Genomic DNA, 18,223 nt, shown 5'->3' on the forward strand with positions numbered 1-18,223 from the left:
AAAAATGCGCACATTTTCATATATAATACTCCATGTAACGGCTAATTTAAAATGGTAAAAAAATTATGTCAAAGTGACGAAATAATTTCCGAGATGTGTCACAGATACTTTTTAGTGCGCAAAAAGAAATTCGCGCTTGCGCGCCTGCGTAACGATCGTAAACAAAACAAACACCTTGATCCGTGAACTCAGGCATCCCCCAAGGGGGCGCGTGATTCAAGAGTTTTCGGCTGGTAGGCCTAAAAGTATTTTTCCGCGAATTTAAAAAAAAACTTTTGTATGTCAACGTAAAATACGTCCAGTCGGCACCCGAGAGACAAAAAATGTCGACGTAAAATACGTCCAGTCGGCGTTTAAGGGTTAGATATTGAGTGAATAAGACCCGTCCAGCGTGATGATGGTGGATCGTCCGTGATTTTTTACCCTATGTATATATACTACAAATAGATACGCTAATTTCACTTATTTCCCTGGTTTTGTGTAAGTCTTATACCCAGTTTGGAGGGTAAACACATACCAATTGGCAACACTGATAAACAATAGAAGAGCACAAAGAACGCCCGTAGGTACCGTTCACAGCAAAACTGTTGATTTTTGAGTCAGGAATGTAATTACTTTTTCAACAACGAATATTTTCAAATTAATAATCATGAATACCATATATACTCGCATAACAGGCGATCTCGCATATCATGCGACCCCTAAATTTTCACTCTCAAAAAAATTATTTTATCATGTATCTCATGTATCATGCGAGTTAAATTTACGAGCCCAAAGTTTAACAATAGGCTAACCTCTTTTCCTCTTTATCTGTTCCATATTTTAGTTAGGCTAACCCCTTTTCCTCCATCTCTTGATCTATCCCATCTTCTAGTTAAGTTTAAAAAAGTAAAAGAGAATGCAAAAAGTATCGATAGGAATGATATACTTGTTTGGAAAATGCATACAGCCAGAAACAGCTGATTTCTTATGAACAACCGATCCGATAAAAACAGCCTTTTTGCTTGCATTTCAACCATCATACGATAGTAAAAAATTACCATTTATGTTACAAATGACATTAAGGAGAATAGGACTGATATATTTTTACATTACAGGTAGTAGTCGAATTACTAAGGCAATTGGTTACGAACAACCAGTCATAAATCGATTTGGAGGTAAGTCGGCCCATGTTAATTTAGCATAGCCTACTCTAGGGTAATCAGTATCATCTTTACGTATAGGGTAGCCTAGCCTACACTACACAGCATACTTTATACATGTATGGCATACTGATTATTAATTTCAACTAATTCTCTAGGTTCAATGCACATTGCCTTATGATGATTCAGTACAAAGAGAAATTGAATAACATTTAACAAGTTAGCCTTGCCTATATGAATAACATTTAACAAGTTAGCCTCGCCTATACGATGATATTGTGGTACATATATCATATATATACGAATACAGTAGCCTAGCCTTCAGTATACTGTATACTTCATATACAGGCAGTCCCCGGGTTACGACGGTGTCGGCTTACGACGTTCCGAGGTTACGACGCTTCATCTGGGAGATGAAATATGACACCAAAAATGCAAAATAATCAATATTTGAAGGTTTTTTTTGATGAAAAATGCCATAAGAATGCAGTTTACATAGTTTTCAATGCACCCAAAGCATTAAAAGTAAGGTTTTCTTAGGATTTTTGATGATGTTCTGGCTTACGACGCGTCTCAAGAATGGAACCCCCGTCGTAACCCGGGGACCGCCTGTAGAATGTAATTTAGTAATTTATTAATAAAAGCCAATTCTGAAGTTTCAATGCATTCTGACTATGACATATGTGAAGAAAAAAAAATAGACACGAAACGAGATTCAGAATCGGACTGACATCGGTCTACCTAATTGAGCAATGTCAGGCTGCTGACGGCTATGTATATTTACGAAATAAATACACAATGAATATGCATCTTTTCTGATTCTTTTAAAAAGTTGTACATTACAGTATCCAATAATATTGTATGTATTTTCATATTATTGTATCATAAAATACTAACAAAGCAGTCAGTGTTTTGGTTTGGAAATCAGCTGATGGCAAATACGAGTTTATTTCTCCGTATTTAACTCAATTCGGAGCGAATTGCCTTTCTTCTAGTTAGCGTAAAATATCTAGATACTCTACTTATATGAGACAAGGTAATTTGTCATTATACGACATGTTTTTAAGTCGAAATATTAATTTAATATGTCTCATGAACTAAAGTATTTTTTCGTTAACAGATTGCGTTGTGGGCATGTTTGTGTAAAAATATTACGTGATTCCGTTCCCTATTTTCACTTCATTTCATCGTGGTACGAACTTTCTCATTACGTTACTTATCTTTTATCAGCGTGAAAACAACAGTAAAATGTGTTCTTTCAAGACCTGAAGTTTTGATAAAACCATTTTCTCTCAATTTAACCTAAGGTTGTGTTTGATGGTATAAGTTTACTGGAGTTATAGCCTTACTTGCAATGGATAAAAGATAGGCAAGGGCATATACTGCTAAATTCAATTTGTAAGTTTTAGCTTTAGTTGAGGAAACAATGTTCATACGCTAACTACTATTATCGTGGATCGGCAATGTGGATGAAACTTTCTCAAACTTCGGTATAGTACCAATCAAACTCGACCGTAAACAAAATTTGAGAGAAATGTGTTTTAGTCAAAACTATTGGGCATGAAAAGAAAACATTTTACTGTTTTCACTCCAATAAAAGATAAATACGTAAAGCTCGTAGTATTCTGATGAGATAAAGTGAAAATATCGAACGGAATGTTGATTTTTGTTTAAGCAATAAACATGCCCTCAGCGCCACCTACTAACGAAAAAAATAACTAAATTGTCTCATATAAATAGAGTTTTGTTCATGAAACTTACCTGTCAGATATATATATAGCTGTATTTCTGACGTCCGACAGAATTTCAAAACTCGCGGCACACGTTAGTGGGGCGGCCAGGTGGGGTAGTACCCATTCCCCGCCGCTGGGAGGCGGATATCAGGAACCATTCCCATTTTCTGTTCATATTTTTTTTCTGTCGCCGGTGCTGCAAACATCTGTTTACAGTACCTCCGTCTAGGATTTTTGATTATCTCGCTTAATATTATCTGGATTGACTTTTGGTATCGACTTCTGGATTGTTGGATTGGCATGCGTAATAGTGGATTGGTTTTTGATTTTGGATTGGCTTTTCTGTGTACATGATGTCGGGATCAAGTACTGAAAGTTTCAGAGTGTGTGTGAGGAGTGAATGTAAGGTGAGGCTTCTTAAACCTTCAGTTGATCCTCACACAGTTTGTATGGATTGCAGGGGACATGTTTGCATGGTTGATGATCGGTGCAATGAATGTAAGGATTTGGATGATGATAAATGGAAGATGTATGAGACCTATCGACGTAAATTGGAGCGCGATAGAGTCAGGGAGGGTTCTTCCTCCAAGGGCAAGTTCTACTAAAGGTAAGGATAGTAACATTTCTCCTCCTCTAACACCAGTAGATTTTGCTCAACCTAATCCTGTTTTGTTGCCTTCGGGCCCCAGTGCTGTGTCTGGAGAAGGTAACACCCTTTCTCTGATTCTAGAGTCTATTCGTGCTCTCGAATCTAAGGTTTTGGCCCTAGAAAACTGGCCCTGTGAAAGTTTGTGTTAGTGCCCCTAGTGTTGTGAGGGGGTCGTCAGATCGGCCCCATAATGCCTCTAGGCCTAGCCTCTATATCGGACTCCCAGGACTCAGGGAGTGGGTATGTCGAAAGCCGCAAGAGGTTACGGTGGGCTCCCCACCGATCTGGCGTCCCCTTCGGCAGGCCTTGTTGCTAAATCCCAGGCTGCCAATGGAGCGCGCATCCTGAGCGTCGTGTCCTTAAACGAATTTGGCTTTTTCGTCCCTCCGAAGCGTCCTCCTCCCGCGCAAGGGGTGGATGCGGCTCTAGAGACTCGCGTCCGTTGAAAAGGACCTTTCGCTTTGAGGACGCTTCACGTCCTATGTCTCCACTTTCGTCAGAGGACGCTTATGACCCTTTCCTCCTCAGAAGAGAGGAAGGCTTTCTACCGACGAGGACGTTGTTTTCCACGCACAGGCGTGTTCACCTGGAGAGGCAGATAGCTGTACTGCTAGAAGGAAGGAGGCGTCCCCTCTCGCCCCTCGCCTTCTCGCAGGCTCAGTCCTGCCCCTTCTTTATGCTCCTTCGTCACCTACGAAGGATATCCTAGTGTCCCTTCAGGACCAGATTACGTCGCTGATGGCTCAGAGGACTCGCCCAGCATCAGTCGAGCCTAAGCGTAGGAAGGACGTTCGGCTGCCCGTCAAGAGGAAGAAGCAGCCTCATTCTCTCATCGTCTCGCTCGTCTCTCTCGCCTCCTCCGGATCGTCACCGTTCTCGTTCTCCGAGTAGATCTTTCGCTCTCTCAGGAGAGGACGCTCGCCAGGACGCTCGGCGTTCGAAGCAGGACGCTTTGCGCTCTCGGCAGGGAGCTGTTGAGGACGCTCGGCGTTCTAAGCAGGACGCTTTGCGCTCTCTACAAGACGCTTTTGAGGACGCTCGGCGTTCGAAAAGCAGGACGCTGTGAGTTATAGACAGGACGCTTTGAGGACGCTCCGCAGGACGCTCGCGTTCGAAGCAGGCACTTACGACGCTTTTCGAGCGAGGCAGGACGCTTTTGAGGATGCTCAACAGGATGCTTGCTTGGCTAAGCAGGACGCTTTTGGGTTTTTGCGCCTCTCGTCAGGAAGCTCGCACTTCCTCTCATAGGGACGTGTCTGTTTAAGACAGTTCCCGTTGCTTCTAAGGAACGCTCCTCTTTCACAAGATGTCCGTACTTCTAAGGATCGACGTAAGGGCGTTTCCGATCCTGTAGCGGGTACTTCCATCCAACGGAAGTCATTGTTCAGGATTGAGACTGCTGGACGTACTCCCTCTCCTGATGGGCGTTCTCCAGTTCCTCTTAGGGAGGAAGGGGAACTTAGTAGTCCAGGGAGTTCCGTCGAAGAAGAACAGCCGGTAGCGTCAGCTGTCTCGGACTACAAGGTTCTTGTTAGGCTGTTACGTTCATCCTTCGGGGAGAAGTTCCAGTCGGCAGCACCTAGGTCTCCTCCCTCTCAACTTTCGTCTTCCAAGACCGTTAAGACCCCTGAATTCGTAGAGATGAAGACATCGCTGTCGACCAAGAGGGCGTTTTAAGAAGCTTCAAGACTTTATGTCTAGAAGGAAGGATCAGGGCAAGACCACTTTCGCCCATCCTCCCTCTAGACTCGCCGGGAAAGGAGGAGAATTTTGGTATAGACCAAGGAGGACGTGGGAGTAAAGGTTCCTTCGTCCGTCTCTGGGGGGGTACTTCTCCAGTTTAGTGGACGCTCAGAGGAGGTCTCTCTTATCGTCTGCTAAGGTGTCCTGGACTCCTGTGGAGACTGACCACCACTTGAAGGGACTGCTTCGCACCCTAAATGTTTTTAATTTCCTAGACTGGTGTCTGGGAGTTTTAGACCTTCAGTCTAGAAGTCCTGATTCTCTCAGTTTGGGGAGCTGTCCAGCGTGTTGTCATGTATGGACAAGGCCGTCAGGGATGGTTCGGAGGAGCTAGTTTCTAATTTTGGAACTGCTTTCCTGAAGAAAAGAGCACTTCTTTGCAATTTTACCGCTAAGTCGGTATCTCCCGCTCAGAAAGCGGAATTGCTCTTTGCGCCTCTTTCGGACCATCTCTTCCCCCAGGCTATGGTAAAGGATCTTGCAAAGAGTTTGCAAGAAAAGGCGACCCAGGACCTCTTGGTACAGTCTTCAAGACGTCCAGCAGTTCCTTCCACTTCAACATTCAGCAAACCCCCGAAGAAAGTCAAACCCTTTCGCGGGCACCCCCCTCGAGAGCAGCTCCTCGAGGGAGAGGTTTTTCGAGAGGAAGAGCTTCATTCAAACCCAAAACCAGCAAATGAAGATCTCGTCCTTCAGACGCCAGTCGGGGCCAGACTGGAATTCTTTGCGGAGGCTTGGAGGCAGAGAGGGGCGGATCCTTGGACTCTCAAGATAGTAGAGCGGGGGTACAAGATCCCTTTTTACATCCTCCTCCTTTAACATCAACTCCCAGAGACCTCTCTCCATCTTATCAGGGAGAGAAGAAAAGTATTCTTTTCAATCTGTTAGACCAGATGGTCGAAAAAAGAGCGGTGGAACAAGTCTTGGACCTGAGTCACCGGGCTTCTACAACAGGATTTTCCTAGTGCCGAAGCAGTCGTCAGGTTGGCGCCCGGTCCTGGATGTGAGCAGGCTCAATCTTTTTGTAGAAAAGATCAAGTTCAAAATGGAGACGCCTCAGTCGGTGCTGGGGAGCCTTGAGACCTGGCGACTGGATGGTGTCTCTGGACTTTGCAGGACGGCGTACTTCCACGTCCCCGTCCACCCTCTTTCAAGGAAGTACTGAGATTCGTCTTAGACAACAGGGTTTGGCAATTCAGAGCCCTTTGTTTCGGTCTCAGCACGGCCCCGATGGTTTTCACAATGATAATGAGGAATGTAGCGAAGTGGCTCCATTCGTCAGGGATCAGGATATCCCTATACCTCGGACGATTGGCTGATCAGAGCGTCGTTCGAGGCAGAAGTGTCTGAAGGACCTTCAGTTTACGTTAGCCCTAGCAAAGTCTCTGGGTTCTTTTGGTCAACTCCGAAAAAGTCGCATCTGACCCCGACACAGTCCATCGTGTATCTGGGGATTCAGATGGATTCAGTGGCTTTTCGGGCGTTTCCATCCCAGGAACGTCAGCGACTGGGGTTAGAGAAAGTCGCAGCCTTCCTAGAGAGAGAAACTTGTTCGGTGAGGGAGTGGATGAGTCTGCTGGGCACCATTTCCTCGCTAGAACGGTTTGTCTCGCTGGGAAGACTGCACCTCAGGCCTCTTCAATTTTTCCTTGCGGAAGAATGGACATCGAAAGAGGACCTGAATGCGATCCTAAGGATCTCCAACAAGGTAAAAGTCCACTTAAGATGGTGGCTCGACCCTCAGAAGTTACGAGAGGGCTTCTCCTTAAATCTTCTGAGCCCGACCTAGTGTTGTTCCTCAGACGCTTCCATTTCCGGTTGGGGAGCAACACTAGGGGGGGAGGAAGTGTCAGGCTCCTGGAGAGGGGTAACAGGTAGCCTGGCACATCAATGTAAAGGAACTGGCAGCGATATTCCTGTCGCTGCAGTTCTTCGAAGACAAACTGTCAAGCAAGGTTGTTCAAGTCAACTCAGACAGTACCACAGCCCTTGCGTATCTAAAGAATCAGGGAGGAACTCGCTCCAGATCCCTTTTTCTCCTGGCGAAGGAAGTTCTGCTATGGGCAGACGCAAGGCGCATCAAGATCCTGACAAGTTCGTGGCAGGGGTTTCAGAATGTCAGGGCGGACCTTCTCAGTCGCCGAAATCAGATTCTACCAACAGAATGGACCTTGCAACCAGGAAGTCTGTCAACAATTATTGGAAGAATTGTGGGGACGTCTCTAGTAGACCTGTTCGCTACATCAAGGACGAAGAGGCTTCCTCTGTATTGCTCCCCGGTTCTGGATCCAGGGGCGCAATTGTCAGTGGACTCGTTGCTCTGGAACTGGACAGACCTGGATCTTTACGCCTTTTCCCCCATTCAAGATCATGGGGGACGTAATGAGGAAGTTCGCAGCTTCAGAAGGGACAAGGTTGACTCTGATTGCCCCAATGTGGCCCAGCAAGAGAGTGGTTCACAGAGGTCATGACATTCCTTGTGGACTTCCCAAGAACGTTGCCCTGGAGGAGAGATCTACTCAGACAAGCCTCACTTCAAAAGGTTTTCACCAAAACCTCTCCGCTCTGGCCCTGACTGCGTTCAGACTATCGAAAAGTTGGCCAGAGCGAGAGGCTTTTCAAAGGCAGCTGCGAGAGCAATCGCTAATGCTCGGAAGATCCTCTTCAAAGCGTGTCTACCAAGTCTAAGTGGGCCTCCTTCAGGGCATGGTGCAAAAAGGAAGGAATTTCCTCTTCCACGAACCTCTGTGAATCAGATAGCAGATTTCTTACTCTATCTAAGAAATGTGCAGAAATTGGCAGTTTCCTACAATCAAGGGTTATAGGAGTATGTTGTCTGCCGTTTTTTGCCACAGAGGCACTGGACCTCTCCGACAATAAGCGATTCTGCACGATCTCTTAAGGTCGTTCGTTAACCACCCAAGATTCCACAGCAAGGCCGCCCTCATGAATCTAGATGTGGTGTTGAAACATCTGATGCTAAGTCCCTTTGAGCCTCTCCATGAAGCTTCTCTAAGGGTACTTAACGAGAAAAACGCTTTTCTAGCTTCTCTGGTCGACGGCGAAGAGAGTTAGTGAAATCCAAGCGTTCAGTAGCCTAGTGGGCTTCAAGGGAGACAACGCTGTCTGCTCGTTGAACCCATCTTTCTTGGCTAAGAACGAGAACCCGTCTAATCCTTGGCCTAAGAGCTTTGAAAATCAAAGGAATATCGAGTCTCGTGGGTCAAGAACCAGAGAGAGCCCTGTGCCCTGTCAGGGCTCTCAAGTTCTATGTGAATAGGACTAAAGAGATGAGAGGTCCCTCAGGTATCCTCTGGTGCTCGGTGAAGAGACCAGATTTACCTTTGTCGAAGAACGCTGTTGCTTTCTTCTTGAGGGACGTCATTAAAGAGGCTCATTCATCTTGCCAGAAGACTGATATGAGCCTCTTAAAGTGAAAGCTCACGAGGTCAGAGCCGTAGCTACTGCTCTTGCCTTCCAAAGGAATATGTCTATCAGAGATATTCTTGATAGCACCTTCTGGAGGAGCAATTCCGTATTCGCCTCACATTACCTCCGGGATGTGAGAACGATTTACGAGAACTGTAGTTCTTTGGGACCTTACATTTCGGCAGACACAGTTTTGGGGGCTGAAGGTGGCTCTCTCCCTATCCCTTAGCTTAGTTAGGTTAGTTTGTGTTTTTGGTTGATGGTGAGATCTTCTGTGGAAATCTCCCATTCCTTAGTGTTAATGTCAAGGGTTTTTTGGTTAGTTGGTCAGGTGGTGGTCGGTTGCTGTGTTACTGCCATATGTTTGGCTAGATGGTCTTGTCACATTGTGGTCACGTCCCCGTTGGACAGAGCATCCAGAGTGCACCAGCACTAAGGTCCAAACCTGGCTGGCAACTCTGATAAAAGCATAAGCAGGCTTTAAGTGACAGTAATCACATAGTCTACTTTGCTATCAGGTAAGGAACCAATAAGTTAATCTTTTATTTAATTTAAGTTTCCTAAAAATCCTAGTCTGTCTCTACCCACCATCCGAAGGTGGGATTCAGCTATATATATATCTGACAGGTAAGTTTCATGAACAAAATGTTATTGTTATAATACAATTAAGTTTGTTCATACTTACCTGGCAGATATATATAATTAGAGTGCCCACCCTCCTCCCCTCAGGAGACAAGGGCATGAATAAATATGAACAGAAAATGGGAATGGTTCCTGATATCCACCTCCCAGCGGCGGGAATGGGTACTACCACCTGGCCGCCCCACTACGTGTGCCGCGAGTTTTGAAATTCTGTCGGACGTCAGAAATACAGCTATATATATATCTGCCAGGTAAGTATGAACAAACTTAATTGTATTATAACAATAACATATCTTGAGATTCATTTGCGCTAACTAGAGGCAAGAAAGTTGCTCTATTTAAGTTTAACACAGCAAAGCAAACTTACTTCGCAGTCGCCCTCAGTTGATTTCCAAAACAAAACATTGATTGTTATGTTTGTATTTTATAGTACAAACATAAGTACTATGAAAATACATATAATATTATTGGATGCAGTGAAGTAAACAAAACTTTTTAAAATGGCCAGATTATCGTAATGTTTGCACTGTTTTATATTAGCCATTACATAAAGTTTTATATATGAAAATGTGCGCAATTTCATGTCGAATACGACTAAAAACAACCCATGGTTGTAGCTTTTATCAGTTTTGAAATATTTTCATATAAATAATGATAAGTGCCAAAATTTCAACCTTCAGTCAACTTTGACTAGACCGAAATGGTCGAAAAACGCAATTGTAAGCCAAAAATCTTATATTCTAGTAATATTCAATCATTTACCTTCATTTTGCAACAAATTGGAAGTCTCTAGCACAATATTTCGATTTATGGTGAATTTTTGGGGGAAAAAAAAATGAAAAATTTTTGAAAAAAAAAAAAAAAAAAAAAAAAAACTTATGTCGTGCGGTAACTCTGCCGAAAAAATCAGAAATTCTTTTGTCAGATTGTCGTAATGTTTGCACCGTTTTATATAAGCCGTTATATAAAGTTTTATATATGAAAAAATGCACAATTTCATGTAGAATACAACAACAAACAACCCATGGTTGTAGCTTTTATCACTTGAAATATTTTCATATAAATAACGATAAGTGCCAAAATTTCAACCTTCAGTCAATTTTGACTAGACCGAAATGGTCAAAAAACGCAATTGTAAGCTAAAACTCTTTCATTGTAGTAATATTCAATCATTTACCTTCATTTTGCAACAAATTGGAAGTCTCTAGCACAATATTTTGATTTATGGTGATTTTTTGAAAAAAAAAAAAAATTTCCTTATGTCCACACTGTAACTGCTGAAAAAATCAGAAATTCTTTCGTCAGATTGTTATAATGTTTGCACCGTTTTATATTAGCCATTACATAAAGTTTTATATATGAAAATGTGTGCAATTTCATGTAGAATACAACAAAAAACAACCCATGGTTGTAGCTTTTATCAGTTTTGAAATATTTTCATATAAATAACGATGTGCCAAAATTTCACCCTTTGGACAACTTTGACTAGACCGAAATGGTCGAAAAACGCAATTGTAAGCTAAAACTCTTACATTGTAGTAATATTCAATCATTTACCTTCATTTTGCAACAAATTGGAAGTCTAGCACAATATTTCAATTTATGGTGAATTTAAAAAAAAAAAAAATTTTTCCTTACGTCCACACGGTAATTCTGCCAAAGAAATCAGAAATTCTTTCGTCAGTTTCTTGTGTTTGTCGTAATGTTTGCACCATTTTATATTAGCCGTTACATAAAGTTTTATATATGAAAATGTGTGCAATTTCATGTAGAATACAACAAAAAACAACCCATGGTTGTAGCTTTTATCAGTTTTGAAATATTTTCATATAAATCACAATAAGTGCAAATATTTCAACCTCCGGTAAATTTTGACTAGACCAAAATGGTCGAAAAACACAATTGTAAGATAAAACCCTTACATTCGAGTAATTTTCAATCATTCACCTTCATTTTGCAACAAATTGGAAGTCTCTAGTACAATATTTTGATTTATGGTGAATTTAAAAAAAAAAAACTTTCCATATGTCCGCTCGGTAACTGCCGAAAAATTCAGAAATTCTTTCGTTAGATTGTCATAATGTTTGCACCATTTTATATTAGCCGTTACATAAAGTTTTATATATGAAAATGTGCGCCATTTCATGTAGAATACAACAGAAAAATACCCATGGTTGTAGTTTTTATCAGTTTTGAAATATTTTCATATAAATAACGATAAGTGCCGAAATTTCAACCTTCGGTCAACTTGACTCGACGAAATGGTCGAAAAACGCAATTGTAAGCTAAAACTCTTACATTCTAGTAATATTCAATCATTTACCTTAATTTTACAACAAATTGGAAGTCTAGCACAATACTTTGATTTATGGTGAATTTTTGAAAAAAAACTTTTTCCTTACCTCCACACTGTAACTCTGCCGAAAAATTCAGAAATTCTTTCGTCAGATTGACGTAATGTTTGCACCGTTTTATATTAGCCATTACATAAAGTTTTATATATGAAAATGTGTGGAATTTCATGTAGAATACAAAAAAAAAAAAAAAACAACCCATGGTTGTAGCTTTTACCAGTTTTGAAATATTTTCATATAAATAACGATAAGTGCCAAAATTTCAACCTTCGGTCAACTTTGACTAGACTGAAACGGTCGAAAAACACAATTGTAAGCTAAAGCCCTTACATTATAGTAATATTCAATCATTTACCTTCATTTTGCAACAAATTGGAAGTCTCTAGTACAATATTTTGATTTATGGTGAATTTTTGAAAAAAAAACTTTTTCCTTCTGTCCGCGCGGTAACTCCGCCGAAAAAATCAGAAATTCTTTTGTCACTGTCGTAATGTTTGCACCATTTTATATTAGCCGTTACATAGAGTTTTATATATGAAAATGTGCGCAATTTCATGTAGAATACAACTAAAAACAACCCATGGTTGTAGCTTTTATCAATTTTGAAATATTTTCATATAAATAACGGTAAGTGCCAAAATTTCAACCTTTGGTCAAATTTGATTCTACCGAAATGGTCGAAAAACGTAATTGTAAACTAAAACTCTCGCATTCTAGTAATATTCAATCATCTACCTTCATTTTGCAAGAAATTGGAGTCTCTAGCACAATATTTCGATTTATGGTGAATTTTTGAAAAAAAAAAAACGTTTTCTTACGCCCGCGTGGTAACTGCCTAAAAAATCAGAAATTCTTTTGTCAGATTGTCGTAATGTTTGCACCATTTTATATTAGCCGTTACATAAAGTTTTATATACGAAAATGTGCGCAATTTCATGTAGAATACAACAAAAAGTAACTCATGATTGTAGCTTTTATCACTTTTGAAATATTTTCATATAAATCACGATAAATAGAAAAGAATTCAACCTTCGGTCAACTTTAACTAAACCGAAATGGTCGAAAACTCCATTGTAGGCTACAACACTTACAGTCTAGTAATATTCAATACATTACCTTCATTTTGCAACAAACGGGAAGTCTCTAGCTCAATATTTCGATTTATGGTCAATTTGTGAAAGCAACTTTTTTTTACGTCCACGCGTTACGAATTCATGCATCATATTGTGATAATATTTTCTATGTGTTGCTTTGATCGTTTTACAATTTGTTATATACCAAAATCATAGTAATTTAGTGTACAATACAAAAAAAAAAAAAAACTAACTCATTAGCTTTAACCGTTTTGCTCACAGTGCGATTTGTATACAATTATATATGAAATTTTTTTTGCACTGCCATATATTCCAATATTCATATATGATAATGATATTTTTTTTCATTTCTGATGGTTGCATACTAACCTTCAGGCATTGACAAAAAAAGGAGCCAAAATTAAACTCTTAATCTTGAAAACTAAGCATGCTGTGATTTAAAAAAAAAAAAAAAAAAAAATTCCACTTCGGCGCTCACTCCTGATCCCGCCGGCATACGGGAGACACTTTCGGAAATACCGACTTGACATTTAAGGGTTAAAGTACTTTTATGGAGGGTGGCTTCACACGCGATGGAAACTGGATCCGCTAGTCCAGTCGGTTGTTTCTCCTAGCCTATTTTAGTCCTTGTACGTATTTGGCGACAATAGGTAGCCGTCTATAAAAAAATTAAAACAAGCTCAAACAAGCCTTAACAGTTCGCCACAACTTTATGGTAAAAACTCAAAAAATATGATATTGTTAGTATACAGTAAAGTTTTGTACATACTTACCTGGCAGATATATACTTAGCTTACGTCTCTGACGTCACGACAGAATTCAAAACTCGCGGCACACGCAACAGGTAGGTCAGGTGATCTACCTTACCCGCCGCTGGGTGGCGGGTGTATGAACCAATCCTACTTTCTAGTCAGATTTTCTCTTACACCTGTCTCCTGAGGGGAGGCTGGGTGGGCCATCAATCGTATATATCTGCCAGGTAAGTATGTACAAAACTTTATTGTATACTAACAATATCATTTTTGTACATGAACTTTCCTGTCAGATATATACTTAGCTGATTGACACCCTTGGTGGAGGGTAAGAGACAGCTCAATAACATAGAAAAGGGAAACAACACATGTTGTAGGATATAAAAAACCATGGTTCTTACCTGTTTAGGCAGAAGACTTCATAGTTACTGTCTATTAGTCTGCGTTGGCCTACAGCTGAAAAGACTCTTTGGGTCTACCAAAGGGATTTGTTATCCACTTACTTGGTAGAATCCAAGTAGGATCTTGTCAAAGGGGATTCGCCCACTTATATGACAGAACCTGTCCACTACCATTGCAAGGAGCTCAAACACCAACCCGATCACCTAACCAATCTAATTATTGTTAGAAATAAGACATGAAAGAGATGCCTACCCGCATCCTCTTCTATACAACCTTAAAAACACAATATCAAAAAAGGGAAATAACTAAAAAGGATATGCTTCAGCTCCCTGCCCCAGCACTGAATTCGCCGATACGTATGGGCCTAACACGAAGCACTTATCATACGTAATTTTCACGTCTCAGGTAGTGGTTGGCGAAGACCGAGTTGCATCTCCAGAAAGTCGCTTTCATGAGATTCTGTAGCGACATATTCTTCTTGAAAGCCAAGGACGTGGCGATGGCCCTCACTTCATCAGCCTTGACTTTAAGAAGCTTAAATTGATCTTGATTGCATGCAACATGGGCTTCCTTTACAATGCTTCTAATAAAGAACGCCAGAGCATTTTTTGACAATGGCCTACTGAGATCTCTTACAGAACACCAGAGGTTGTCCATATTGCCCTTAAGTTTTTTCTTTCTATGAAGATAAAACTTAAGGCTTCTTACAGGGCAAAGAGTCCTCTCTGCTTCTTCTCCTACAAGGGAGGATAAGCCTTGCACCTCAAAACTCCTGGGCCAAGGAGTGGAGGGGTTCTGGTTCTTGGCTAAGAATGAAGGAAGGAAGGAACAAATCACGGAATCTCCTTTGAATCCTACACTTCCTTCTAAGGCTTGTAGTTCACTTACTCTTTTGGCGGACGCCAAAGCCATGAGGAACAGGGACTTCATTGTCAGGTCTCTAAATGAAGCTGACTGAGGTGGTTCAAACCTTGAGGACCTCAGGAAAAGAAGGACCACATCAAGGTTCCAGCTTGGGGTTCTATTAGAGACTTTCTTGGATGTCTCAAGAGACCTTATCAGATCATGCAGATCTTTATCTTCTGAAATGTTCATGCCCCTGTGTCTGAACACTGCGGCTAGCATGCTTCGATAACCTTTTATGGTTGAGACTGCCAGACCGCATTTTTCCCTAAGGAAACAGAGGAAGTCTGCGATTTGGGTTACAGAGGTACTGGAAGAGGAAAGCTTCTGGTTCCTGCACCAACGGCAAAAGACATCCCACTTCGACTGGTAGACTCTAAGGGTAGAAGGTCTTCTTGCTGTGGCAATAGCCTTTGCGGCCTTTGCCGAAAAACCCTTCGCTCTGACAAGACTCTTGACAGTCTGAATCCAGTAAGATTGAGAGCGGGGAGGTTCTTGTGATACCTGTCGAAGTGGGGTTGTTTGAGCAAATCGATCCTTTGTGGCAGGGATCTTGGAATGTCTATTAACCATTCCAGTACCTCTGTGAACCAGTCTTGGGCGGGCCAGAACGGTGCTATCAGCGTCATCCTTGCCGCCTCTGAGGACGCAAACTTTTTCAGTGTCTCTCCCAGTATCTTGAAGGGAGGGAACGCATAAAGGTCTAGATGTTTCCAGTCTAGCAGAAAAGCATCTATCGCTACTGCCCTTGGGTCTGAGATCGGGGAGCAGTAGATGTCTATCCTCGCGTTCTTGGAGGTAGCGAAGAGATCTATGTGAGGTCTGCCCCACATCTTCCACAATTTGTGGCACACGTCTGAGTGAAGAGTCCACTCCGAAGGAAGGACTTGATTTTTCCTGCTCAGGAGGTCGGCCCTGACGTTCCTTTCTCCCTGTACGAATCTGGTGAGGAGTCTTATCCTCCTTACCTCCGACCACAGCAGAAGGTTACTTGCTGTTTCGTACAGGGAGAAGGAGTGCGTCCCCCCCTGCTTCCTGATGTATGCCAGGGTTGTGGTGTTGTCCGAGTTGATCTGTACTGCTGCATCCCGGACTTGGGACTCGAAGGCTTTTAAGGCCAGCCAAACCGCCATCAACTCCTTTTTGTTGATGTGCCAGGACACCTGTTCCCCCTCCCAGGTGCCTGACACTTCCCTTGATCCGAGTGTCGCTCCCCAACCTGTGTCCGACGCGTCGGAAAACAACACTAGGTTGGGGTTCGGAATGTGCTGGGATAGACCTTCCACAAAGCGAAGAGGGTCTGCCCACCAGAGAAGATCCTTCTTTATCTCCTTTGAGATCTTGAAGGAGAACTCTAGATCTTGAGAGAGATGGCTCCAGTTCTGGTGCAAAAAGAACTGGAGTGGTCTCAGGTGCAACCTTCCTAGAGAAACTAATTGCTCCAGCGAGGAGAGTGTCCCCAACAGAGTCATCCACTCCCTCGCTGTGCATACATCTTTCTCTAGAAAGGTTGTGACCTTCTCGTAGCATCGAGCTATCCTTTCTGGGGAAGGATACGCCCGAAAATCCGGAGAAACCATCCGAATCCCCAGATAAATCCGTTCTTGACTGGGGATTAACTGTGATTTCTGGGTGTTCACTAAAAGTCCCAGCGAACTTGCCATGGTCAAAGTCTTTTGTAGGTCCTCCAGACATCTTTCTTTTGACTTGGCTCTGATCAGCCAGTCATCCAAATAGAGGGAAACCCTCACTCCCTCCAAATGTAGCAATTCTGCTATGTTTTTCATGAGCCCTGTAAACACTTGGGGGGCTGTTGAGAGGCCGAAGCACAAGGCCCTGAATTGGAAAATCTTTCCTTTCCACATGAACCTCAGAAACTTCCGTGAAGAAGGATGGATAGGCACGTGGAAGTAAGCGTCCTGAAGATCTAGGGACACCATCCAGTCCCCTGGACGAAGAGCAGCCAAAACTGAAGACGTCGTCTCCTTGGCGAACTTTCTCTTCTTCACAAAGAAGTTCAGGGCGCTTACATCCAGAACCGGTCTCCATCCTCCTGAGGCTTTTGGAACTAGGAAGAGGCGGTTGTAAAAACCCGCAGAACGAGGCTCTTTCACTAGCTCTATAGCTTCCTTCTCTAGCATTTGCTCTACTGCTAGAGCAAGGGCTTGGTTCATGTAAGGGTCCTTGTACTTGGCCACCAACTCCCTTGGAGTTGTAGTCAAGGGCGGTCTTGATGTGAAGGGAATGAGGTACCCCTTCCTGACGATCGAGAGGGACGAGTTGTCCGCCCCCTTCTGGGCCCAGACATCTGAGAATCTTAGTAGTCTGGCTCCTACTGTAGTCCGGAGGACTTGGAAGCTACTTCTTCGATCTGATCGATCGAGAGAAGGTCCTCCCTCTCTTAGGGGGTCTAGTTCCTCTAGTGGAAGAAGATCGGGAGGGAGGACCCCCTCGAAAGGGCTCCTGCCTCAAGGGTGTCTCCTTCTTTGTCTTAGCCTGGAAGGCTGCTCGAGGAATCCTAGCCGACTGCGCCAACATATCTTGAGTGCCTTCGCCGAGAGGGCACTCGAGGTGTCCTGGATGATCTTCGGGAAGAGCAGGGGCGAGAGCTGCGAATATAACAGTGAGGCTCTCTGAGCGTGTGATACCGCTTTCGTTAGAAAAGAGCAGTACACCGCCCTCTTCTTGATGACTCCTGCTCCAAAAAGAGACGCCACCTCGCTCGAACCGTCTCTCACTGCCTTGTCCATACAAGTCAGGACACTATGAAGATCATCAGGTGAAAGGGAATCCAGGGATTGAGTCCTCTTAGCTAAAACCCCCAAGGACCAGTCCAAGAAGTTGAAGACTTCCAGGACTCGGAACATTCCCTTCAAAAGGTGGTCAAGCTCATTCATTCCCCACAGTCTTAGCAGAAAGAAGAGCTGAGCGACAAGAGGAATCCACCAATGAAGAGAAGTCTGAGTCCGCGGATGAGGGAAGAACCAAGCCCAAAGGTTCTCCCGATTCGTACCAGAAAATGATATTGTTAGTATACAATAAAGTTTTGTACATACTTACCTGGCAGATATATACTTAGCTTACGTCTCTGACGTCACGACAGAATTCAAAACTCGCAGCACACGCGACAGGTAGGTCAGGTGATCTACCTTACCCGCCGCTGGGTGGCGGGTGTAAGAACCAAACCCACTTTCTTGTCAGATTTTCTCTTCCACCTGTCTCCTGAGGGGAGGCTGGGTGGGCCATCAATCGTATATATCTGCCAGGTAAGTATGTACAAAACTATATTGTATACTAACAATATCATTTTTGTACATGAACTTTCCTGTCAGATATATACTTAGCTGATTGACACCCTTGGTGGAGGGAAAGAGACACTC

General features: G+C 42.8%; 1 long non-coding RNA gene across 1 annotated transcript in view; it reads left to right on the forward strand.

Annotated features, from left to right (window-relative positions):
- Positions 1–18,223, forward strand: part of LOC135210838 (uncharacterized) — a 160,218-nt gene that overhangs the window by 121,098 nt on the left and 20,897 nt on the right. Inside the window, exon 2 of the long non-coding RNA XR_010313581.1 lies at positions 1,098–1,157. This is a non-coding gene — a long non-coding RNA (uncharacterized LOC135210838). The remainder of the gene's footprint in view (positions 1–1,097; positions 1,158–18,223) is intronic.

This window comes from Macrobrachium nipponense, chromosome 4, assembly GCF_015104395.2.
Source record: "Macrobrachium nipponense isolate FS-2020 chromosome 4, ASM1510439v2, whole genome shotgun sequence".
In the NCBI taxonomy this organism is placed as follows: domain Eukaryota; kingdom Metazoa; phylum Arthropoda; class Malacostraca; order Decapoda; family Palaemonidae; genus Macrobrachium; species Macrobrachium nipponense.